The 25,784-nt window shown below is 47.7% G+C and overlaps 1 protein-coding gene across 1 annotated transcript in view; it reads left to right on the top strand.

Annotated features, from left to right (window-relative positions):
* The first annotated feature begins 16,358 nt into the window (after positions 1–16,358).
* PAK2 (p21 (RAC1) activated kinase 2) overlaps positions 16,359–25,784 on the top strand; it is an 81,289-nt gene continuing 71,863 nt past the window's right edge. Inside the window, exon 1 of the mRNA XM_088466635.1 lies at positions 16,359–16,526. The gene's annotated coding sequence lies outside the window, so the exon portion shown is untranslated. The remainder of the gene's footprint in view (positions 16,527–25,784) is intronic.

Raw genomic sequence — 25,784 nt, 5'->3', positions numbered from 1 at the left:
TCAGTACAGACTTTGGCTAATACCTTACTGCTGTACAATTATCTCATGTGAAGCTATGTTCGGAAACCTTTCATTTATGCATGGGGCTATGGTTTTTCAGCAAATGCTGCAAAAAGATAAACCTTTGCCTACTAAATGTACTATGATATCTTCCCTGTTAGGGTCCACAGGGAGACATTGGGGTGTAGGTGGGACCTGGAGGACTGGACACCATTGAAGAGAGTTAACCAAGGTAAGTTTTACCATAACTCACCTTTTTAACTTTTTGGTATAGGAGAACACAGATGGTGCAATGTCCCAAACTCAACATTAATGGCAGAGAAAAAGCCCAAGTAATATTAGCCACCTAGAGGACCTTCCTGTTAGTAACTGCCTTTGCCTTTCTGATGTGTATCTTGCATAACATCAGAAAAAATATACCAAGTGGCTCCTCAGCAGAATTGATCTGCTGAGACCCTTTAATGCACTGACCAGGAAATACAAGTGCAGTGATAACCCAGGGGGCACTGTATACATTGCAGAATAGACCCACAGAATAGCCATCATTATTTATGTAAATAATAGACAAACTTCTGTCTTGGACAAGTAAATCCATAGACGGCACACCTCATCCAGTGAGTTATGAGTTAAGTGTCACTTCATGTTTTGAGAATGCAGGCAAAAGAAGGGTATGACAAATTTTAAAGCAGTAACTGCAGATAGATTAAAAAGATGGCACCATGCAAAGGCCCTTGTGCTCATGAAAAAAAAAACATTCTAAGTGAGGAATCACAGAAGCAATGAACTAAGGAGTTCAAAATGAACAAAAATAAAATGATGCGGTCTGCTCCAGGTAGAAAGAGACAAACATTTGCTGTTACCATATGTAGAATCTGAGGCATTGGTGGTAAGGAATCCGCATGTAATGCTGCCGTATGTATTGCCGGTGGATTAAATACCGATGCTGGAAGCCCGAATCGTCAGGATCCCGACTGAGGCTGGAAACCCTTCCCTCCCTTAGTGGTGCCCAACCCTAACTTTCCCCGTGTGATGCCTAACCCTCCTGGGGGGGTGCCTAACCCTTCCTTCCCCCAGTGGTGCCTAACCCTGACCCTCCCTGGGGGGTGCCTAACTTTTTAAATCCCCCCCCCCCCCCCCCGAGGGTGCCTAAAACTAACCCCCTCTCTCCAGCTAACAGAGAATATGTGCTCACAAAGCTCAGTTCTGTCTCCTACTGGTTATATTATGTAGGTAATAGGTATATTTATTATGGGATGTTTCATCCTTTTCCTGACCACTTATGTTATTTTATAGGAGTGAAATGTTTTATAGAGGTTTTTTTTTCTCACTCTCTCCTCTACAGCCTATACCAGAGGTTCCCGAACGTGGTCCTCAAGGTACCCCAACAGTTCATGTAGTTCCACAGCAGCTGGAGTTCTGAACATTGCCTACTCCTGCTATAGACCATCTATAATGCTGTATTACACGTGACCACATACACACCTTTGCTCATACCGCGAAAAATAGCCCCTTTTGGTGTGCCATGGACTTTGTAATTTAGCAGAGCTAAGTATGTTACTCTTTAAATATGTGTTTTATTAGCATAACTAATGAGACAAAAGTACAGTGCAAGGGTACACTAACTGCTGGGGCTGGTATTGTGTACTTACAGTATGTGTGCGATTAAGTCACAAATCTGTATAAAAAGGAAGAGTTCTGGTATAAGCAGCTGCGCCACGCCGCTCACCACGTATCTTTATGCTTAATCTGCGACAATACCAATTCCTTTGCAACAAAAGTATTACTTTGTATGTGGCTACAATGCAAATAAGACACACAAATTAAGAAAAAGTACAAATAGCTACCCGTGGCGTAGTGTCTAAATCGCGCCAAACGTCTTGCATCATATGACATAAAAATACTAGGTGAATGACGGCACCTCTGTATTATGCATACTCTTGTGAGGCGAGGAAGAGGCACTGGATTACAATGTGCCATGGGAGTTGGGAGAGGCGAGGAAGAGACGCTGGATTATAATATGCCATGGGAGTTGGGTGAGGCGAAGAAGAGGCACTGGATAACAATGTGCCATGGGAGTTGGGTGAGAAAAGAAAGAGGAGCTGGATTACAGTTTGTCATAGGAAGTGAATGAGAATAGAGAAATAGGTGGCTGGATTACAGTGTGAAATAGAAGATAGGGGAGGAAATAGTTCTGGATTACAGTGTGCCATGGGAGCTGGGTGAGGAGTGGAGAAAGATGCTGGATTACAGTGTGCCATGGGAGCTGGGTGAGGAGTGGAGAAAGGTGCTGGATTACAGTGTGACATGGGAGCTGGGTGAGGAGTGGAGAAAGGTGCTGGATTACAGTGTGCCATGGGAGCTGGGTGAGGAGTGGAGAAAGATGCTGGATTACAGTGTGCCATGGGAGCTGGGTGAGGAGTGGAGAAAGATGCTGGATTACAGTGTGACATGGGAGCTGGGTGAGGAGTGGAGAAAGGTGCTGGATTACAGTGTGCCATGGCAGCTGGGTGAGGAGAGGAAGAACCGCTGGATTACAGTGTGTCGTGGGAGCTGGGTGAGGAGTGGAGAAAGGTGCTGGATTACAGTGTGCCCTGGCAGTTGGGTGAGGAGCGGAAAAAGCGCTGGATTACAGTATGCCATGGGAGCTGGATAAGGAGAGGAAGAAATGCTGGATTACAGTGTGCCATGGGATCTTGGTGAAGAGTAGAGGAAGAAGTGCTAGATTACAGTGTGCCATGGGAGTTGGGTGAGTAGAGGGATTACAGTGTGCCATGGGAGTTGGGTGAGTAGAGGAATAAGGGCTGGATTACAGTGTGTAATGGGAGCTGGGTGAGGAGAGGATGAAGCCCTGGATTACAGTGTGCCATGGAAGTTGGGGGAGTAGAGGAAGAAGATCTGGATTACTGTGTGTCATGGGAGCTGGGTGAGGAGAAAGAGACAATATTACAGTGTGTCATGGGAGCTGGGTGAGGAGAGGAAGAAGATCTGGATTACAGTGTGTCATGGGAGCTGGGTGAGGAGAAAGAGACACTATTACAGTGTGTCATGGGAGCTGGGTGAGGAGAAAGAGACACTATTACAGTGTGTCATGGGAGCTGGGTGAGAAAAGAAAGAGGAGCTGGATTACAGTTTGTCATAGGAAGTGAATGAGAATAGAGAAATGGGTGGCTGGATTACAGTGTGAAATAGAAGATAGGGGAGGAAATAGTTCTGGATTACAGTCATGGGAGCTGGGTGAGGAGTGGAGAAAGATGCTGGATTACAGTGTGACATGGGAGCTGGGTGAGGAGTGGAGAAAGATGCTGGATTACAGTGTGCCATGGGAGCTGGGTGAGGAGTGGAGAAAGATGCTGGATTACAGTGTGCCATGGGAGCTGGGTGAGGAGTGGAGAAAGATGCTGGATTACAGTGTGCCATGGGAGCTGGGTGAGGAGTGGAGAAAGATGCTGGATTACAGTGTGCCATGGGAGCTGGGTGAGGAGTGGAGAAAGATGCTGGATTACAGTGTGCCATGGGAGCTGGGTGAGGAGTTGAGAAAGATGCTGGATTACAGTGTGCCATGGGAGCTGGGTGAGGAGTGGAGAAAGATGCTGGATTACAGTGTGCCATGGGAGCTGGGTGAGGAGTGGAGAAAGATGCTGGATTACAGTGTGCCATGGGAGCTGGGTGAGGAGTGGAGAAAGATGCTGGATTACAGTGTGAAATAGAAGATAGGGGAGGAAATAGTTCTGGATTACAGTGTGCCATGGGAGCTGGGTGAGGAGTGGAGAAAGATGCTGGATTACAGTGTGCCATAGGAGCTAGGGGTCTGGGGAGGAGATGATGCTGGATTAGTGATGGCCAATTGATGGCTCTGTCATTGATTATATTTAGAAATTGGCAGAAAACCATTGATGGCTGATTGCTGCGCATGCACAGATCTCAGCCATTGGGCTGACACCACCAATATTCTGCGTCATTGGTGCCATGCCATTGCTTACAAAAACACTTGCTATTGGCTATATGCCATTAATGGTCTATGGCCATCCCTATGTGGGATTAAAGTGTGCCATACTTGGGTGCTGGGTAAAAAAGAAATGCAGAATTAGAGTGCCTAATGAGCTGGAAAGGGAAAGGGAGAGGTAGAGGCGGTGTTAAATTACATTGTGCCATATGAGGGAGGAAGAAATGCTGGAATACAGTGTGCCATTCATAGGAGCTAGGTGAAGAGAGTAGGGAGAGACGGCTGGTTACACTATGCCACATGTGGAGGATAGAGAGAGATGCTGGTAACACTGGACCTCATTCAGAGTCGGCCGTAAGCGACCGCTCGGTCGTACGCCCAACGACCGAGAAACTGAAAAGGAAGCAATCGCACGGCCGGTCGGTCGCAACCAAAGAGACACCCATACGTGAACAATGCACCTCTAGCTAGCGCGTGATAGCAGCTGGTAATCGAGTCAATCGTTGTCAGTCGCTGTTAATTTTATTCTGATGGTTGCGGCCGCTTGTGTTGTATTGTTCTAATGTCATTTAGTTCATGCTGATGTTTTACTGGTAGTGCGTTTGTAAATAAAAAAGATTTTAAACCCGGATTTTGGAATAATAATGTTGTGTTGTTGTTAAATGCATGTTAAAATTAACAAAAAACCGCATAGAGTAAGCCATCCCCATCAAATGTATTTATTCTTATTATTCGCTAATGTTAACACAGCTGAATCATTTACAAACCAATTAGCAGTGTTATTAGCTTCAACAAACGATTATTAGCGGCTTGCGTTGTGTGGCTCAAAATAAGAAACATCAATCCTAACATCAATAACATTCGATAGTATCGATTGTATTCTGGGGCTTGCGAGAGCACGTACCCAACCTCAAGCTGTACGATCAGCCAGGCCTCGAACCTGCTCGCAGAGTGATGTTTTACTACTTCCGGCCTTCTATGTTGGTCGTAGCAGGTAAATTATATACGCCCCTAAAACGCCCTCAAAACACTGAGGCACGCCTGCGTTTTCAGACCACCACCCCCGTCAACCAGTGGCGTAACTAGGGCAGGGCGAGCGGGGTACGTGCCCTGGGCGCCACGGTACCAGCACGCCCTAGTTAGCCAGTGTAACGCCGAACGCAGTGACTGCGGTCAGCACTACACATTTACACAGGACCGGCGCTAGGCTTCCAGCGCCGGTCCTGTGCTGCACAGCTGAACCCCTTCCCTCCCCCTTAGCGCTTGCCCAATAGCACCAGGAGGGTGGGGGCTGCAACTACTGGGGACACTATTACTGGGGGGGGGGCTGCTACTACTGGGGACACTATTACTGGGGGGGTGGCTGCAACTACTGGGGACACTATCACTTGGGGGGGCTGCTACTACTGGGGACCCTATTACTGGGGGGGCTGCAACTACTGGGGACCCTATTACTGAGGGGGCTGCTACTACTGGGGACACTATTACTGGGGGGGGCTGCAACTACTGGGGACACTATTACTGGGGGGGCTGCTACTACTGGGGATACCTACTGGTGGGGACTGCAACTACTGGGGACACTATTACTGCGGGGGGAGCTACTACTGGGGGCACTGCATCAGGAGGGGGAACGTCTACTGGGGGGGACTACTACTGGTGGCACTATTTAAGGGGCTTACTACTAGGGGACCACTACTGGGGACACTAAATTGGGAGGACCACTACAGGGGGCACTGGATAGGGGGATCACTGCTGGGGGCCTGCATAAGGGGGACCACTACTGGGGGCACTATATAAGGGGCTTACTACTGGGGGCACTAAATATGGAGGACCACTACAGGGGGCACTGTATAAGGGGCACTGGATAGGGGGGACCACTACTGGAGGCACTGAATAAGGGGAACTAATGAAGGGCTGCATAAGGGCTACTGGGGGCATTGCATACTGGTGGTACTGTAGAAGGGGAACTAATGGGGGGCTGCTTAAGGGGGACCACAACTGGGGACATTGCATACTGGGGTACTGTATAGGGGGCACTACTGGGGTTAAAGTGCATATGGAAAGTATTGTGACGATAAAGGGGTGTGTCATGTTGACACGCCCCATTTTTAAGTGACCACGCCCATTTTTCACCGCACGCGCACATAGTAGGAAGGGGGGTGCTCCATGTTTACATTTTCCCTGGGCTCCAAATACCCTAGTTACGCCACTGCCGTCAACACCCGCAAACGCCCTTTCATGTCAATGAACTCTTGGAAGCCACTTCCTGCTCGTAAGCCGTACGATCTACAGCATTTTGGATCGCAAAGCCTCATACGCACAACTAACCGTGCGCATGCGTGGTTTGGAAACCACCGACTCTGAATGAGGGCCACTGTGCCTTATGAGGTAATGGTGAGAGACGGTTGATTACTGTGCCATATGAGGGGTATAGGGAGAGACAGCTGGTTACACTGTGCCATAGAAGGGGCATAAGAGAGACTGTGCCATAGGAGGGGTATAGGGAGAGACGGCTGGTAACCGTGTCATAGGAGGGGTAGAGGAAAGACGGCTGGTTACACTGTGCCATAGGAAGGGTTTAGGAGAGACGGCTGGTTACACTGTGCCATAGGAAGGGTATAGGTGAGACGGCTGGTTACACTGTGCCATAGGAGAGACGGCTGGTTACACTGTGCCATAGGAGGGGTATAGGAGAGACGGCTGGTTACACTGTGCCATAGGAGAGACGGCTGGTTACACTGTGCCATTGGAGGGGTATAGGAGAGACGGATGGTTACACTGTGCCATAGGCGGGGTATAGGGGAGACGGCTGGTTACACTGTGCCATAGGAGTATAGGAGAGACGGCTGGTTACACTGTGCCATAGGAGGAGTATAGGAGAGACGGCTGGTTACACTGTGCCATAGGAGGAGTATAGGAGAGACGGCTGGTTACACTGTGTCATAGGAGGGGTATAGGAGAGACGGCTGGTTACACTGTGCCATAGGAGGGGTATAGGAGAGACGGCTGGTTACACTGTGTCATAGGAGGGGTATAGGAGAGACGGCTGGTTACACTGTGCCATAGGAGGGGTATAGGGTAGTGGATAGAGACGGCTGGTTACACACTGTGCTATAGGAGGGGTATAGGGTAGTGTATAGAGACGGCTGGTTACACTGTGCCATAGGAGGAGTATAGGAGAGACGGCTGGTTACACTGTGCCATAGGAGGAGTATAGGAGAGAGACGGCTGGTTACACTGTGTCATAGGAGGGGTATAGGAGAGACGGCTGGTTACACTGTGCCATAGGAGGGGTATAGGGTAGTGGATAGAGACGGCTGGTTACACACTGTGCTATAGGAGGGGTATAGGGTAGTGTATAGAGACGGCTGGTTACACTGTGCCATAGGAGGAGTATAGGAGAGACGGCTGGTTACACACTGTGCCATAGGAGGAGTATAGGAGAGATGGCTGGTTACACTGTGCCATAGGAGGAGTATAGGAGAGACGGCTGGTTACACTGTGTCATAGGAGGGGTATAGGAGAGACGGCTGGTTACACTGTGCCATAGGAGGGGTATAGGGTAGTGGATAGAGACGGCTGGTTACACACTGTGCTATAGGAGGGGTATAGGGTAGTGTATAGAGACGGCTGGTTACACTGTGCCATAGGAGGAGTATAGGAGAGACGGCTGGTTACACACTGTGCCATAGGAGGAGTATAGGAGAGATGGCTGGTTACACTGTGCCATAGGAGGAGTATAGGAGAGACGGCTGGTTACACTGTGTCATAGGAGGGGTATAGGAGAGACGGCTGGTTACACTGTGCCATAGGAGGGGTATAGGGTAGTGGATAGAGACGGCTGGTTACACACTGTGCTATAGGAGGGGTATAGGGTAGTGTATAGAGACGGCTGGTTACACTGTGCCATAGGAGGAGTATAGGAGAGACGGCTGGTTACACACTGTGCCATAGGAGGAGTATAGGAGAGATGGCTGGTTACACTGTGCCATAGGAGGAGTATAGGAGAGACGGCTGGTTACACTGTGTCATAGGAGGGGTATAGGAGAGACGGCTGGTTACACTGTGCCATAGGAGGGGTATAGGGTAGTGGATAGAGACGGCTGGTTACACACTGTGCTATAGGAGGGGTATAGGGTAGTGTATAGAGACGGCTGGTTACACTGTGCCATAGGAGGAGTATAGGAGAGACGGCTGGTTACACTGTGCCATAGGAGGAGTATAGGAGAGAGACGGCTGGTTACACTGTGTCATAGGAGGGGTATAGGAGAGACGGCTGGTTACACTGTGCCATAGGAGGGGTATAGGGTAGTGGATAGAGACGGCTGGTTACACACTGTGCTATAGGAGGGGTATAGGGTAGTGTATAGAGACGGCTGGTTACACTGTGCCATAGGAGGAGTATAGGAGAGACGGCTGGTTACACACTGTGCCATAGGAGGAGTATAGGAGAGATGGCTGGTTACACTGTGCCATAGGAGGAGTATAGGAGAGACGGCTGGTTACACTGTGTCATAGGAGGGGTATAGGAGAGACGGCTGGTTACACTGTGCCATAGGAGGGGTATAGGGTAGTGGATAGAGACGGCTGGTTACACACTGTGCTATAGGAGGGGTATAGGGTAGTGTATAGAGACGGCTGGTTACACTGTGCCATAGGAGGAGTATAGGAGAGACGGCTGGTTACACACTGTGCCATAGGAGGAGTATAGGAGAGATGGCTGGTTACACTGTGCCATAGGAGGAGTATAGGAGAGACGGCTGGTTACACTGTGTCATAGGAGGGGTATAGGAGAGACGGCTGGTTACACTGTGCCATAGGAGGGGTATAGGGTAGTGGATAGAGACGGCTGGTTACACACTGTGCTATAGGAGGGGTATAGGGTAGTGTATAGAGACGGCTGGTTACACTGTGCCATAGGAGTATAGGAGAGACGGCTGGTTACACACTGTGCCATAGGAGGAGTATAGGAGAGATGGCTGGTTACACTGTGCCATAGGAGGAGTATAGGAGAGACGGCTGGTTACACTGTGTCATAGGAGGGGTATAGGAGAGACGGCTGGTTACACTGTGCCATAGGAGGGGTATAGGGTAGTGGATAGAGACGGCTGGTTACACACTGTGCTATAGGAGGGGTATAGGGTAGTGTATAGAGACGGCTGGTTACACTGTGCCATAGGAGGAGTATAGGAGAGACGGCTGGTTACACACTGTGCCATAGGAGGAGTATAGGAGAGATGGCTGGTTACACTGTGCCATAGGAGGAGTATAGGAGAGACGGCTGGTTACACTGTGTCATAGGAGGGGTATAGGAGAGACGGCTGGTTACACTGTGCCATAGGAGGGGTATAGGGTAGTGGATAGAGACGGCTGGTTACACACTGTGCTATAGGAGGGGTATAGGGTAGTGTATAGAGACGGCTGGTTACACTGTGCCATAGGAGGAGTATAGGAGAGACGGCTGGTTACACTGTGCCATAGGAGGAGTATAGGAGAGAGACGGCTGGTTACACTGTGTCATAGGAGGGGTATAGGAGAGACGGCTGGTTACACTGTGCCATAGGAGGGGTATAGGGTAGTGGATAGAGACGGCTGGTTACACACTGTGCTATAGGAGGGGTATAGGGTAGTGTATAGAGACGGCTGGTTACACTGTGCCATAGGAGGAGTATAGGAGAGACGGCTGGTTACACACTGTGCCATAGGAGGAGTATAGGAGAGATGGCTGGTTACACTGTGCCATAGGAGGAGTATAGGAGAGACGGCTGGTTACACTGTGTCATAGGAGGGGTATAGGAGAGACGGCTGGTTACACTGTGCCATAGGAGGGGTATAGGGTAGTGGATAGAGACGGCTGGTTACACACTGTGCTATAGGAGGGGTATAGGGTAGTGTATAGAGACGGCTGGTTACACTGTGCCATAGGAGGAGTATAGGAGAGACGGCTGGTTACACTGTGCCATAGGAGGAGTATAGGAGAGACGGCTGGTTACACTGTGTCATAGGAGGGGTATAGGAGAGACGGCTGGTTACACTGTGCCATAGGAGGGGTATAGGGTAGTGGATAGAGACGGCTGGTTACACACTGTGCTATAGGAGGGGTATAGGGTAGTGTATAGAGACGGCTGGTTACACTGTGCCATAGGAGGAGTATAGGAGAGACGGCTGGTTACACTGTGCCATAGGAGGAGTATAGGAGAGAGACGGCTGGTTACACTGTGTCATAGGAGGGGTATAGGAGAGACGGCTGGTTACACTGTGCCATAGGAGGGGTATAGGGTAGTGGATAGAGACGGCTGGTTACACACTGTGCTATAGGAGGGGTATAGGGTAGTGTATAGAGACGGCTGGTTACACTGTGCCATAGGAGGAGTATAGGAGAGACGGCTGGTTACACACTGTGCCATAGGAGGAGTATAGGAGAGATGGCTGGTTACACTGTGCCATAGGAGGAGTATAGGAGAGACGGCTGGTTACACTGTGTCATAGGAGGGGTATAGGAGAGACGGCTGGTTACACTGTGCCATAGGAGGGGTATAGGGTAGTGGATAGAGACGGCTGGTTACACACTGTGCTATAGGAGGGGTATAGGGTAGTGTATAGAGACGGCTGGTTACACTGTGCCATAGGAGGAGTATAGGAGAGACGGCTGGTTACACTGTGCCATAGGAGGAGTATAGGAGAGAGACGGCTGGTTACACTGTGTCATAGGAGGGGTATAGGAGAGACGGCTGGTTACACTGTGCCATAGGAGGGGTATAGGGTAGTGGATAGAGACGGCTGGTTACACACTGTGCTATAGGAGGGGTATAGGGTAGTGTATAGAGACGGCTGGTTACACTGTGCCATAGGAGGAGTATAGGAGAGACGGCTGGTTACACACTGTGCCATAGGAGGAGTATAGGAGAGATGGCTGGTTACACTGTGCCATAGGAGGAGTATAGGAGAGACGGCTGGTTACACTGTGTCATAGGAGGGGTATAGGAGAGACGGCTGGTTACACTGTGCCATAGGAGGGGTATAGGGTAGTGGATAGAGACGGCTGGTTACACACTGTGCTATAGGAGGGGTATAGGGTAGTGTATAGAGACGGCTGGTTACACTGTGCCATAGGAGGAGTATAGGAGAGACGGCTGGTTACACTGTGCCATAGGAGGAGTATAGGAGAGACGGCTGGTTACACTGTGTCATAGGAGGGGTATAGGAGAGACGGCTGGTTACACTGTGCCATAGGAGGGGTATAGGGTAGTGGATAGAGACGGCTGGTTACACACTGTGCTATAGGAGGGGTATAGGGTAGTGTATAGAGACGGCTGGTTACACTGTGCCATAGGAGGAGTATAGGAGAGACGGCTGGTTACACTGTGCCATAGGAGGAGTATAGGAGAGACGGCTGGTTACACTGTGTCATAGGAGGGGTATAGGAGAGACGGCTGGTTACACTGTGCCATAGGAGGGGTATAGGGTAGTGGATAGAGACGGCTGGTTACACACTGTGCTATAGGAGGGGTATAGGGTAGTGTATAGAGACGGCTGGTTACACTGTGCCATAGGAGGAGTATAGGAGAGACGGCTGGTTACACTGTGCCATAGGAGGAGTATAGGAGAGACGGCTGGTTACACTGTGTCATAGGAGGGGTATAGGAGAGACGGCTGGTTACACTGTGCCATAGGAGGGGTATAGGGTAGTGGATAGAGACGGCTGGTTACACACTGTGCTATAGGAGGGGTATAGGGTAGTGTATAGAGACGGCTGGTTACACTGTGCCATAGGAGGAGTATAGGAGAGACGGCTGGTTACACACTGTGCCATAGGAGGAGTATAGGAGAGATGGCTGGTTACACTGTGCCATAGGAGGAGTATAGGAGAGACGGCTGGTTACACTGTGTCATAGGAGGGGTATAGGAGAGACGGCTGGTTACACTGTGCCATAGGAGGGGTATAGGGTAGTGGATAGAGACGGCTGGTTACACACTGTGCTATAGGAGGGGTATAGGGTAGTGTATAGAGACGGCTGGTTACACTGTGCCATAGGAGGAGTATAGGAGAGACGGCTGGTTACACTGTGCCATAGGAGGAGTATAGGAGAGAGACGGCTGGTTACACTGTGTCATAGGAGGGGTATAGGAGAGACGGCTGGTTACACTGTGCCATAGGAGGGGTATAGGGTAGTGGATAGAGACGGCTGGTTACACACTGTGCTATAGGAGGGGTATAGGGTAGTGTATAGAGACGGCTGGTTACACTGTGCCATAGGAGGAGTATAGGAGAGACGGCTGGTTACACACTGTGCCATAGGAGGAGTATAGGAGAGATGGCTGGTTACACTGTGCCATAGGAGGAGTATAGGAGAGACGGCTGGTTACACTGTGTCATAGGAGGGGTATAGGAGAGACGGCTGGTTACACTGTGCCATAGGAGGGGTATAGGGTAGTGGATAGAGACGGCTGGTTACACACTGTGCTATAGGAGGGGTATAGGGTAGTGTATAGAGACGGCTGGTTACACTGTGCCATAGGAGGAGTATAGGAGAGACGGCTGGTTACACACTGTGCCATAGGAGGAGTATAGGAGAGATGGCTGGTTACACTGTGCCATAGGAGGAGTATAGGAGAGACGGCTGGTTACACTGTGTCATAGGAGGGGTATAGGAGAGACGGCTGGTTACACTGTGCCATAGGAGGGGTATAGGGTAGTGGATAGAGACGGCTGGTTACACACTGTGCTATAGGAGGGGTATAGGGTAGTGTATAGAGACGGCTGGTTACACTGTGCCATAGGAGGAGTATAGGAGAGACGGCTGGTTACACACTGTGCCATAGGAGGAGTATAGGAGAGATGGCTGGTTACACTGTGCCATAGGAGGAGTATAGGAGAGACGGCTGGTTACACTGTGTCATAGGAGGGGTATAGGAGAGACGGCTGGTTACACTGTGCCATAGGAGGGGTATAGGGTAGTGGATAGAGACGGCTGGTTACACACTGTGCTATAGGAGGGGTATAGGGTAGTGTATAGAGACGGCTGGTTACACTGTGCCATAGGAGGAGTATAGGAGAGACGGCTGGTTACACTGTGCCATAGGAGGAGTATAGGAGAGAGACGGCTGGTTACACTGTGTCATAGGAGGGGTATAGGAGAGACGGCTGGTTACACTGTGCCATAGGAGGGGTATAGGGTAGTGGATAGAGACGGCTGGTTACACACTGTGCTATAGGAGGGGTATAGGGTAGTGTATAGAGACGGCTGGTTACACTGTGCCATAGGAGGAGTATAGGAGAGACGGCTGGTTACACACTGTGCCATAGGAGGAGTATAGGAGAGATGGCTGGTTACACTGTGCCATAGGAGGAGTATAGGAGAGACGGCTGGTTACACTGTGTCATAGGAGGGGTATAGGAGAGACGGCTGGTTACACTGTGCCATAGGAGGGGTATAGGGTAGTGGATAGAGACGGCTGGTTACACACTGTGCTATAGGAGGGGTATAGGGTAGTGTATAGAGACGGCTGGTTACACTGTGCCATAGGAGGAGTATAGGAGAGACGGCTGGTTACACTGTGCCATAGGAGGAGTATAGGAGAGACGGCTGGTTACACTGTGTCATAGGAGGGGTATAGGAGAGACGGCTGGTTACACTGTGCCATAGGAGGGGTATAGGGTAGTGGATAGAGACGGCTGGTTACACACTGTGCTATAGGAGGGGTATAGGGTAGTGTATAGAGACGGCTGGTTACACTGTGCCATAGGAGGAGTATAGGAGAGACGGCTGGTTACACTGTGCCATAGGAGGAGTATAGGAGAGAGACGGCTGGTTACACTGTGTCATAGGAGGGGTATAGGAGAGACGGCTGGTTACACTGTGCCATAGGAGGGGTATAGGGTAGTGGATAGAGACGGCTGGTTACACACTGTGCTATAGGAGGGGTATAGGGTAGTGTATAGAGACGGCTGGTTACACTGTGCCATAGGAGGAGTATAGGAGAGACGGCTGGTTACACACTGTGCCATAGGAGGAGTATAGGAGAGATGGCTGGTTACACTGTGCCATAGGAGGAGTATAGGAGAGACGGCTGGTTACACTGTGTCATAGGAGGGGTATAGGAGAGACGGCTGGTTACACTGTGCCATAGGAGGGGTATAGGGTAGTGGATAGAGACGGCTGGTTACACACTGTGCTATAGGAGGGGTATAGGGTAGTGTATAGAGACGGCTGGTTACACTGTGCCATAGGAGGAGTATAGGAGAGACGGCTGGTTACACTGTGCCATAGGAGGAGTATAGGAGAGAGACGGCTGGTTACACTGTGTCATAGGAGGGGTATAGGAGAGACGGCTGGTTACACTGTGCCATAGGAGGGGTATAGGGTAGTGGATAGAGACGGCTGGTTACACACTGTGCTATAGGAGGGGTATAGGGTAGTGTATAGAGACGGCTGGTTACACTGTGCCATAGGAGGAGTATAGGAGAGACGGCTGGTTACACACTGTGCCATAGGAGGAGTATAGGAGAGATGGCTGGTTACACTGTGCCATAGGAGGAGTATAGGAGAGACGGCTGGTTACACTGTGTCATAGGAGGGGTATAGGAGAGACGGCTGGTTACACTGTGCCATAGGAGGGGTATAGGGTAGTGGATAGAGACGGCTGGTTACACACTGTGCTATAGGAGGGGTATAGGGTAGTGTATAGAGACGGCTGGTTACACTGTGCCATAGGAGGAGTATAGGAGAGACGGCTGGTTACACTGTGCCATAGGAGGAGTATAGGAGAGACGGCTGGTTACACTGTGTCATAGGAGGGGTATAGGAGAGACGGCTGGTTACACTGTGCCATAGGAGGGGTATAGGGTAGTGGATAGAGACGGCTGGTTACACACTGTGCTATAGGAGGGGTATAGGGTAGTGTATAGAGACGGCTGGTTACACTGTGCCATAGGAGGAGTATAGGAGAGACGGCTGGTTACACTGTGCCATAGGAGGAGTATAGGAGAGACGGCTGGTTACACTGTGTCATAGGAGGGGTATAGGAGAGACGGCTGGTTACACTGTGCCATAGGAGGGGTATAGGGTAGTGGATAGAGACGGCTGGTTACACACTGTGCTATAGGAGGGGTATAGGGTAGTGTATAGAGACGGCTGGTTACACTGTGCCATAGGAGGAGTATAGGAGAGACGGCTGGTTACACTGTGCCATAGGAGGAGTATAGGAGAGAGACGGCTGGTTACACTGTGTCATAGGAGGGGTATAGGAGAGACGGCTGGTTACACTGTGCCATAGGAGGGGTATAGGGTAGTGGATAGAGACGGCTGGTTACACACTGTGCTATAGGAGGGGTATAGGGTAGTGTATAGAGACGGCTGGTTACACTGTGCCATAGGAGGAGTATAGGAGAGACGGCTGGTTACACACTGTGCCATAGGAGGAGTATAGGAGAGATGGCTGGTTACACTGTGCCATAGGAGGAGTATAGGAGAGACGGCTGGTTACACTGTGTCATAGGAGGGGTATAGGAGAGACGGCTGGTTACACTGTGCCATAGGAGGGGTATAGGGTAGTGGATAGAGACGGCTGGTTACACACTGTGCTATAGGAGGGGTATAGGGTAGTGTATAGAGACGGCTGGTTACACTGTGCCATAGGAGGAGTATAGGAGAGACGGCTGGTTACACTGTGCCATAGGAGGAGTATAGGAGAGAGACGGCTGGTTACACTGTGTCATAGGAGGGGTATAGGAGAGACGGCTGGTTACACTGTGCCATAGGAGGGGTATAGGGTAGTGGATAGAGACGGCTGGTTACACACTGTGCTATAGGAGGGGTATAGGGTAGTGTATAGAGACGGCTGGTTACACTGTGCCATAGGAGGAGTATAGGAGAGACGGCTGGTTACACACTGTGCCATAGGAGGAGTATAGGAGAGATGGCTGGTTACACTGTGCCATAGGAGGAGTATAGGAGAGACGGCTGGTTACACTGTGTCATAGGAGGGGTATAGGAGAGACGGCTGGTTACACTGTGCCATAGGAGGGGTATAGGGTAGTGGATAGAGACGGCTGGTTACACACTGTGCTATAGGAGGGGTATAGGGTAGTGTATAGAGACGGCTGGTTACACTGTGCCATAGGAGGAGTATAGGAGAGACGGCTGGTTACACTGTGCCATAGGAGGAGTATAGGAGAGACGGCTGGTTACACTGTGTCATAGGAGGGGTATAGGAGAGACGGCTGGTTACACTGTGCCATAGGAGGGGTATAGGGTAGTGGATAGAGACGGCTGGTTACACACTGTGCTATAGGAGGGGTATAGGGTAGTGTATAGAGACGGCTGGTTACACACTGTGCTATAGGAAGAGGAGAACGAATGAGGCCTGGGTGATCGGAGCGTTGTCATACAGCCCGGAGGAGGGGTAGGGGAAGAGGAGGAGGAGGCGGTGGCGTGCTGGCTGCACACCCGGAACCGGAAAGGGTGAGGGATAGGAGGGTCTGTGCAGCGAGAGGAGTAGCGGCAGCCTGTAAGGAGGAGAACGTAGGAGGGAGCCGGCACCGGCGGGGAGTCCAGGCCGCAGCTTTACACCCGAACGCCCGGTAAACGCGCAACCTCCAGCAGCAATGCGACATTCCCACCATAGGGCGAGAGGGTGTGTGTGACCCGCCGCGCAGTGTGGTGTGTGTGTGTGGGAGGGAAGACCCCCTGATCACCGCCACCCGCCTGATTATATGACTGCACCATGTACTATTAATGGGGCCCCAGTCAGCATGTAGGGGAGCATGAGCCACAGCACGTGTATCATTAGGAGGGTGTTACACACACGTTATATAGGGTGACATGCTGCTAATGAACGTGGTTCATATAAATGTCCTATAGGTGAGAACGGTATGTAAAGTCTATCCATACAACAGTCTGGTAACCTGTTACATTATATTGTTATGTATGTGAGCAGATGGTCACACTATCACATAGGACAATACAGAATAGTCAGCCTCACATCATACAGTCATAGGTCAGTAGAACATCCTATACCTATGACAGCATTGCTGCTCTTACATTCTGCTGTGTGAGGCTCTTGGTGGCTGAAATTGGGAAATAGTTGTTACATGTGCAAATGAACATCTTCATTTTATTATTGTTTTTGGTGTATGTATGTTAATTGTGTAACCCTCCTTGCAGATTGCAGGAGTTCACAGGTAATCGAGTGAAAATGCAGATTTGTGTGTTTGTATCCTACCATGTTACCAGCTGTGTAATCACTAAAGCTTAGCTATAATCACTGCAGTGCCAGTCTGCTCTCTGGTGACTTTACCCGCTGGCATTAAGTAGTACATTCATTTAGAGAATATCCTCATGCATGGCAGCAATGCTAGCAACCCAGAAATATGAAATTCAGTTAGCAATGGCGACTTACAGCGCGGTCACGTGACTGTTCTACAAAAAGCGACCTGGGAGAAATGCATGAAAAAGTGGATAAATCATTCTGGTCTCCCCAAAAAGTGGAACCTAAGCTAGCAGGACAGTATAATGGCCATAAGTAAAGGTTCTCAGAATGGGTCTAATTTTTGCACTTTATTTTTTATAATGGTGGGAAATGATAGCCAGCAAGTATTTTTAAGCAAACGAAAGTCTTTACAGAATTTTGGGGTACAGAAAAAAATCTGTAAAAAGATTTTTCAGTGTTTTTATACAAGTTTGCAAAAAGTTGCGAAAGAAAAAAAACATTAACTCCCATGTCCAAGTTCAAAAGTCACTTACCCATCAATAAAATACCCCTGCATACATGTCCAACATTGTTTACACCTCTACAAACATGTCCCAAGCATTTAACTCATTATTCAGCTTTTTAGAAAAATTCACTTGATAACTGACATCGCTTTATTTTCCAAATGACACTATTTAATCCCCTCCAAGTGCATGATTATTTATTGGGAGGGGAACAAAAGTTTCTGTACTGTGGGCCTGATTCAGAGATGTAAGCTAACCCGATGGTTAGTCCATCTCCGATGGTGGGAGGACCGCGAATGCGCAGCATGTGTACTGTACATGTGAAGCCCTCCGTCTGCGAGTTTGCTTGCAGTGTCTCCATGCCGTAGCCTGATTGACAGGCTATGGCGTTTGGGGAGTTCATGGGCAGCGTCCCCGGAGATAGGGGCGCGTCACCCCCGTTTTCCGGGAGTGACGAGTTCAGGTCTGCATCGGTGGACGCAGATTTCCCGGTCTCACAATCTGCCAGGAACTGGCCACCTGAGTGATGTGATGGTGATCCTAGGCAGCACCTACGGACACTCGGATCACAAATGCAAAGCAGGAGGTAAATATTTTCTATAGACACCACCTGCTGCATTTACATGTTGTTGGACGGTATTACACAGCAGCTTTCTTGCAGCTGTGCAATACCGTCCATCTCTGAATCAGGCCTTGTGTCCCAACATTTTTACTTTACAACCAAGATTTTCCCTACGTTTTCACATGCTCAGGGGGGTGCGCACAGATAAATGCAGACTTGCTGGGAAAATACAATCTGAGTATGAAATTGACTAAGGCCTACAAATTCACTTTGCGCTGTAAATTTGCCATGCTAGTGGTTCATAGATGCCAACTCTCTTCTAATTAAATTGACACAATGGACCCTATTCAATTAGAAGCGAAAAGTCAGAAAGTTTTTGCCTCTCCGACTTTCTGCCTCATTCGCCTGTTTCAGAGACGAATTTATTCCGTGCTCGTCCCCGCTCTTCGCCTAATTCAATTGCAAAACAGGCGAAAACGGAAATGGGCAAATGCAGAACAGGCGAAAAGTACTGAAGGAATTGGGGAAATCAGTCTGTACCCCAGAAAAAGATGCACTAACATAGGAAATAAATGTAGATGTGTACTAATAGCCCTAATAAAACTATTTTGGGTACTTAAGTTGTGTAAATTGCTTGCTATTAGCGTCTTTGTAAAAGTGGTGAAGAATGGCATAAAGCTGTAGTTTTTGGTGAAAACAAGTAGTCCAGTCAAATTTGGGGTACATGAAAATGGGTGCTAGCATGTTTTTATGTCTCTAAAGTGAACTTTTTAAAAACGTGAAAAATCCACCTGCTGCATGCACCTGCAATCCCAAAAACACCTGACCCATCCTTGCAGCACCCCAAGAAGCCTATTTAGCTAGTTTTTATGCTTGTCTCCCCACTTTTTACATTTTCACCCCAGAAATGACGTCTTTTTTGGGGGGTGTTTTTAGGTTTTTGTGTTTTTGATTTATTTATTTTTTTTCAGATTTGTCCTTTGGGGGCTGTCCCAAGGGTTCTGAGTCATTTTCACACGTTTGCACCCCAAAATAAAGATTGTGCACTTCTTTTCACCTGCTATACACTGGAGAACCTTTTTTTGGCAATTTCAATCCATCGAGTATCCGCTTAGGTGGAATTGTCCTGGAATTGAATTAGGCGAAAAGTTTTTAGGCGATATTTTCGTCAAAAAACAGGTGAAAAAGGCTTTTCGCCTCTAATTGAATACGGCCCCTATTGTACAGTTATACTAAGTAATTTAATGAGCTCTGTATGAGCAAAGGATTTCCATTTAAATTATAATAGATTAGAGATGTCACTTGTTTCAAGTTTTTGTTTTTGCTGACTGTTTTGTTTTGGGTTTATATTAAGATCATTAACCTGGACTTCTTCTATGTTTTAGGACAAAGTTCTCTGCTGTGTATCTAGGCCAGTATAAAATAGTTATAAAATAACATGACAGTCTGGTAGATAAATGTTTGTCACTGGTGCTGTTTGGTGGTCATATCAAAGTAGTTCACACATACATTATAATTCTGCAGCTTAGGCTTTTTAGCTCCGAGCCTGGTGTCGTATTTGGATTTACTATAACTTGCCCAATTTCTTTTGAGAAAATGTGTTTTCCATGACACAATTGTGCTTGCAGTAATTTATGCTTTTCTCCATTTTCGCTCCACTAATCCTTATGACCAGCCCCCCTTTTAATGCAAGTTGACCTACTCTTTGTTGGAATAGAAAGTGTTTCTGCAAATATATCTGTAATAACTGAATGCACTAGTTTTTTTTTTTTACTTTTTTTTTTTTTGCGATATTTTAGCATGGGTGCATCCATAGTGTGTAAAAGCCGCATCAGCTCTCCCATGTTATGTGAGGACCCTGCTATTGCTGGCATACTACTGACAGCCAAGACCCGTAGGTAGCCCAGCACAGGTTGCACTTATCCTGGTCAGCACTTTCTCTGTTTGGGAATTGCGGATGAGGAGGCGTTTTGTCCATTACTATGTCCCTGTAATTAGGATTGAGCAACAGATGCCTTTTAAGGCTTATTTTCAATTGTGGTGTTTTATATAGATAACTTATAGCAACCAACGGCTTTCAGTTTTTAGGGTGTACTGTGATAAGTTAGTGACATTATAGCCTGGTTGCTGTGGGTTATAAAGATGCTTCCTTATACACTGTTGCTCAATTCGCGGCAGATAGCGGCTCTCAGTGTGGCATGTCCTGGACAACTTGGCTGCACTAAGCGTCTCTCACGCTCAAAGTGGGGAATTCAATTGTTTTTTGGGCGCTCAACATGAGCTATTCAATTGTTGCTCTGATCGAGTGCCCAAATGCACCAGGTTTAGTTGTGTAAAGTACTATGTAGTGCACCCAAACAGCTGACTTTTTGCGGATTTCTGATTGCAGATATCCGGGTACCCATGGCACTCGTGCCCGATCGGAGAAACAGTCTGGCGCCCCCAAAAATAATTGTATTCTCCCCAAAATGTGCATCTTATTCACATAAATAAAACAGGGAGCAAGAAAACTACATTGCCGGCTTGTACTGATCAATTTGATGTGCGACACTTGTATATCTGTGTGTAATGGAGTCTGAATCTGTGTAAGAAATGATCCGATGCTGCGGGCGCAGCTTTTTCTCGCGACCAGTGCCGTTGTGCTTCATCTGCGACTTTGTACATGTATAAAACTAATTTCTGTGCAGTACACTGTGAATGGAGTTTTTCTGTGAATAAGACCCAGAAGTGAAAGACAAATATGGTACGTAGCGCCTCTCGGAGCGTCTCTGTTGCATCGGGCGTCTTGCACTGTATGGCGTGTAGACACTAGGTTTATTGACTAAGCCTTGGATGGAGATAAAGTACCAGCCAATCAGCTCCTAACTGCCATGTCACAGGCTGTGTTTGAAAAATGAGTTAGGAGCAGGTTGTCTGGTACTTTATCTCCATCCAAGGCTTAGTAAATAGACCCCTAGATGTATGAGGACAAATCTGTAGTTAGTACATAATGTGCTATATGATTAGTTAAGCCTCTTTGGGAGCAATTAAATTCAAAGCATTGTGCTGTGACTGCGCACATATCGTCCGTTTCCGGTAGCGCCGACATTGCAAGCTTTCACTTGCACCCCTATAGTAGAGGTTCCCAAACGCCGTCCACAAGGTTCCACAACAGTCCAGGTTTTAGAGATATCCATGGTTGAGCACAGGTGACTTAATTAGTGCCTCAGCCAATTTGATTTAACCGCCTGTGATTTAACCATGGATATCTCTAGAACCTGAACTCTTGGGGAGCCTTGAGGACCACGTTTGGGAACCTCGGCTCTATGCAGTGTTAGGGAAAGCTCGTTGAATGGAAAAAGCCTTTATGCTCTCATTTACACTGTACAATTATTTATGATTTGTGTAATACATGTGGGCTAAAGACCTTGAAACGGCAGTATTTGGTTTTCTGCTCTTACGCTGAGTGTCTGCTCCGTTTATGTAGATAAGCAGAACAGTTTTTATTAAATATGTAATTAGTTACATTTGGTGACAGGTAACCCTACCAGACTGTATAATCTGCAGCTTTCGCGCTTGTAGAACTGCTCACAAGAGGTTTTAGGAATGCCCTAGAGCAATGCATGCCTTACCCGTGTTCTGGCATTCAGGCTTGCCCAAACTGGCGTTCTAGCTTCTATCTGCTGTAATGTGATTCACACACTGAAGGAATGATGCTTCCGGCACACAACTGGGATGTACTCTAGGGATAACTGATACTCATGGAGACTGTACAGGCTTAGATCTTTTCCTCCGTACTAAGGGACTGATTCAGCAGAAGACGCTAATGCAATCGCGGGTGCGATTTTCCACGGAGCGCAGATGTGAATATATCCTAACGCCTGTCAATGCATAGCCGGCATAAAGACGCCCACTGCTGCCTTCTCATATCCATCCAATGTCACACTCCTGCGTAAAAATTGGCACCATCAACGCACATTGGGCAGTCACGCAGCATCTACAGCAAGTCTGACCATCCGCAAACACTGCAGCTCTCATGCTGCGCATACAATCACAATGACTAATTTATGCGCGCCCGCAGAACAGCGTTTAAAAGGCCATACATGCCTGAATTATTCTAACCACTCTCCAGTTAACCTCCACCAAACGCTGACCACATGGCACGCACTTTGTGAATTGATTCTCTGTGAGTACGTAATTGCAAAGCAATCGTGATGCATGCGCAATGGCAAATAGTCGCCTGATCTGCATAAATATCGGCATTGCGTCCTGTGCTGCGTCCTCTTCAGTATGACATGAACCTCATATATAGGGGCCTATTTTAATTCTGCAGGAGTTTGGAAATGCGAATTCACGCCTTAAAAATGTTGCACAACGCAACTAATCTTTATAAAGCATACTACCGTGATTCTTGCAATTCGTGATGATCTAGAGTCTAGACACATAACTCATTATTAATTCTATAGTGCGCGACATGGAAGAAGTACATAACAGAGTGAATCCTGAACCCCGTAAAAATGGCAGAACAGTATTAGAAGGCTGTTAGTGGCTATAAGCAAATGTACTGTTATCAAATGGTTGAGTTTTACATATTTTAAAAATGTTTTTCAGCAAATTAGTCTTTTCAGTATGTCGGGACCCAGAAAAATGTCTATAAAGTAATTTTCAGTGTTTTTATACCAGTTTGTAAAATTATGGGAAAAAACACTTGTAACTCCCATCTGCAAGGTCAAATATCACTTTCCCATTAATGTAACTTCTATACATACATGTCCCACTTCATTTAATTCTTTTATGAGCTTTTCAGAGAAAATCTGACATGTCTTTATTGGCCAAATGATACAATTTAAACTCCGCCAAGTACATGGTTATCCATTGGCTGGGGCGTACCAGAGGTTCTGCGCTGATTCCCGACATTTTTACCTTTAAAATGTGAACTTTCCCCTGCTTAACGCAGTTTTTTGCTCTGACAATTGTTGGGGAGTTTGGAATTCAATTGTAAAAAAACTCTGGAGATGACTTTTATCCATGATTTCCTTTAGCGCGTCCAACTCCGCATCACATCGCGCTGAATTACTTCTGCCCCAGAATGGGAAAACTGTTTGGACAAGCTATTACTTTTTCGATGCTGCCTCTAGGTATATCTAACGTTTATGATATCCAGCGACGGAACTACGCGATGTAACAACATATCACGCGAATTGTACACACTGCACGATCCGTGTACGACGGCACGATATATTGTTACATGCAGCGTGTAGCAGCATGGTGTCATTCATTTCTTTGCAGGACAACAGATGGGACGATACGATGAACGACCATCGCGAAGGACTGCACGTTCCATACGATATATTGTTACAAATCACTACAGAACGCTATATCGCACGATGGATCGTATAGTGTGGACCCATCTTAATGCCTTGTAATCCAACACAGAAAAATAGATACAGTAGAGACAACAGCAGAATACTGTAGTTCACAGGGTTAATCATGCATGCTTATATTCTATTTCTTGCTCTGCGCAATGATCTAGAAGTATATTTGTTGTTACCCTTTCTGGTGTATGTTTTCGGTGAACCTTGGCCTCATATTGGAGGTGTTAAGAAGGTGGGAATCTGTACTGACATTTGATTTGTGGGCTTGTTTTTTTTTTTTTTCCTTTCTAAAACTTTGATTCCACTTTTTTGGCTTGTTACTGCATGTCTTGTACATTCTCCAGCGAATTCCACCTGCCTTTACAAGGTCCATGTCTGCAGGCATTTTTATTTTTAGATCACAGATTTGTTTTGGCAGCCTCACATAGGTAGCATTGAGCTTGATCACATGCTGCTGTCTGGATGTATACTGAATTTATATTACAAATTGGTTCATATAAAATAGCTACCAACATTTTATATAATATTTCTTCTTCAGGGTCCACAGGGAGACCTTGGGGTGTAGGTGATGGAACTAAATCCGGGCACCACGTAGTTAAAAGCTTTCAGCTCCCAGGATGCATTGGTACACTCTCCCTATACCCCGAGCCAGAGGCACCTCAGCTTCGTTGGTGCCCGGCCGGAGTCGGGTCGCCATTACGCAGGGGGGCTGCTTAGGCAGCCCTTAAGCCAGGGGTTCCCAACCACGGTCCTCAAGGCACAATAACAGTCCAGGTTTTAAGGATAGCCATACTTGAGCACAGGTGACTTAATTAGTACCTCCGTTACTTTGATTGAACCATCTGTGCCTAAGCATGGATATCACTAATACCAGGACTGTTGGTGTGCCTTGAGGACCGAGGTTGGGAATCACTGCCTTAAGCTATTATTTTTATGATCTCATTTGTGTTCTCTTTTCTTCAACTAGAGCGTGCAGCAGCAGACTGTCCGAGGGACGTCTGCGCTGCCGCTCTGTGTCCGAGGGACGTCTGCGCTGCCGCTCTGTGTCCGAGGGACGTCTGCGCTGCCGCTCTGTGTCCGAGGGACGTCTGCGCAGCCGCTCTGTGTCCGAGGGACGTCTGCGCTGCCGCCCAGTTTACCCCTCTGGTGCCGCGACGCCAGTACCGATCTGAGGATCTCGGAGGGCATTCCGGGGGTCAGTGCTAGCCAAGCCCCCGGAGAGGACCCAGACTGCAACAGGACTTTAGGGGACAGGTAAGGCCGCGTGTTAAGGCAGTCGATACCTCCGGTCTCAGGGGACATATATATATTTTATATAATGTATATCTATAATGTGCATATATGAAAAATGTTTCAGTATGTTAGCAAAACTAAAGTGTTTTCAGATGAGGTTACAATCAAGGAGGCTTATCTTTTCTATACCGTGCTCACTTCATGGCTGTAATACCATTAGGTATGCAGTCACTTTTGTCAATAATGCCTGATTGCATCCAACTGCACAGCAAATATATACATAATGTGTTAAGCACTCCCAAGTTCTGTCATTATGTATGGGATCTTTTAGGTAAAGATTGGTGACTACAAGCAGGCACAGAGTGTTGCTTTGTTGGAATGTACTGAATTCTCAGCTATTTGACCTGTATCTGATACCTTTAGGCTATTGTCCTAAGGCTTTGGAAGGAGCTTCACCTGCCTTTAAGTAGACTGGTTTGGGATTACTTTTACTGCACTGGACTGTCCGGTTAACACTGATATTATTTTATGGCTTATAGCTTACTATTCTTTACTTTTTGTTTTAGTGCTTTATACACAAACATCCTAATTATGTTTATTAATGGAAGTTAATTCATGCAATGTTTTATGCTAAAAAAAAGAATAAGACCAGTTTTCTATTGGTTGACTAATAGACCAGATAAGTGTTCTATAAACATTAGTTACACACAGTTCTGTGCGATGTGCTGCGTAGGCATCACAGCAATGCCCGACTATGCACATATTGGCCAATGACGGTAGTGCCAACATCACATCTATGGGGCGCGAGGGATAACTTGCGATTCCGGCAGATGCGCTGTGCCATCCTGTCACGGCACATCGTGTTGATGTTGAAACACATACGTTATTTATAATTATATGGTGACCATATACCTAGGTCCAAATCTGTCATCTGCCTACTAACATGGCTGGTAATGGCCCTGATCAGATTATTATCG

This window comes from Taudactylus pleione, unplaced genomic scaffold (assembly GCF_031769625.1).
Source record: "Taudactylus pleione unplaced genomic scaffold, aTauple2 ptg000066l, whole genome shotgun sequence".
Classification (NCBI taxonomy): Eukaryota; Metazoa; Chordata; class Amphibia; order Anura; family Myobatrachidae; genus Taudactylus; species Taudactylus pleione.
The sequence above is the reverse complement of the archived record's forward strand: the minus strand, read 5'-3'. Positions and strand labels throughout refer to the sequence as shown.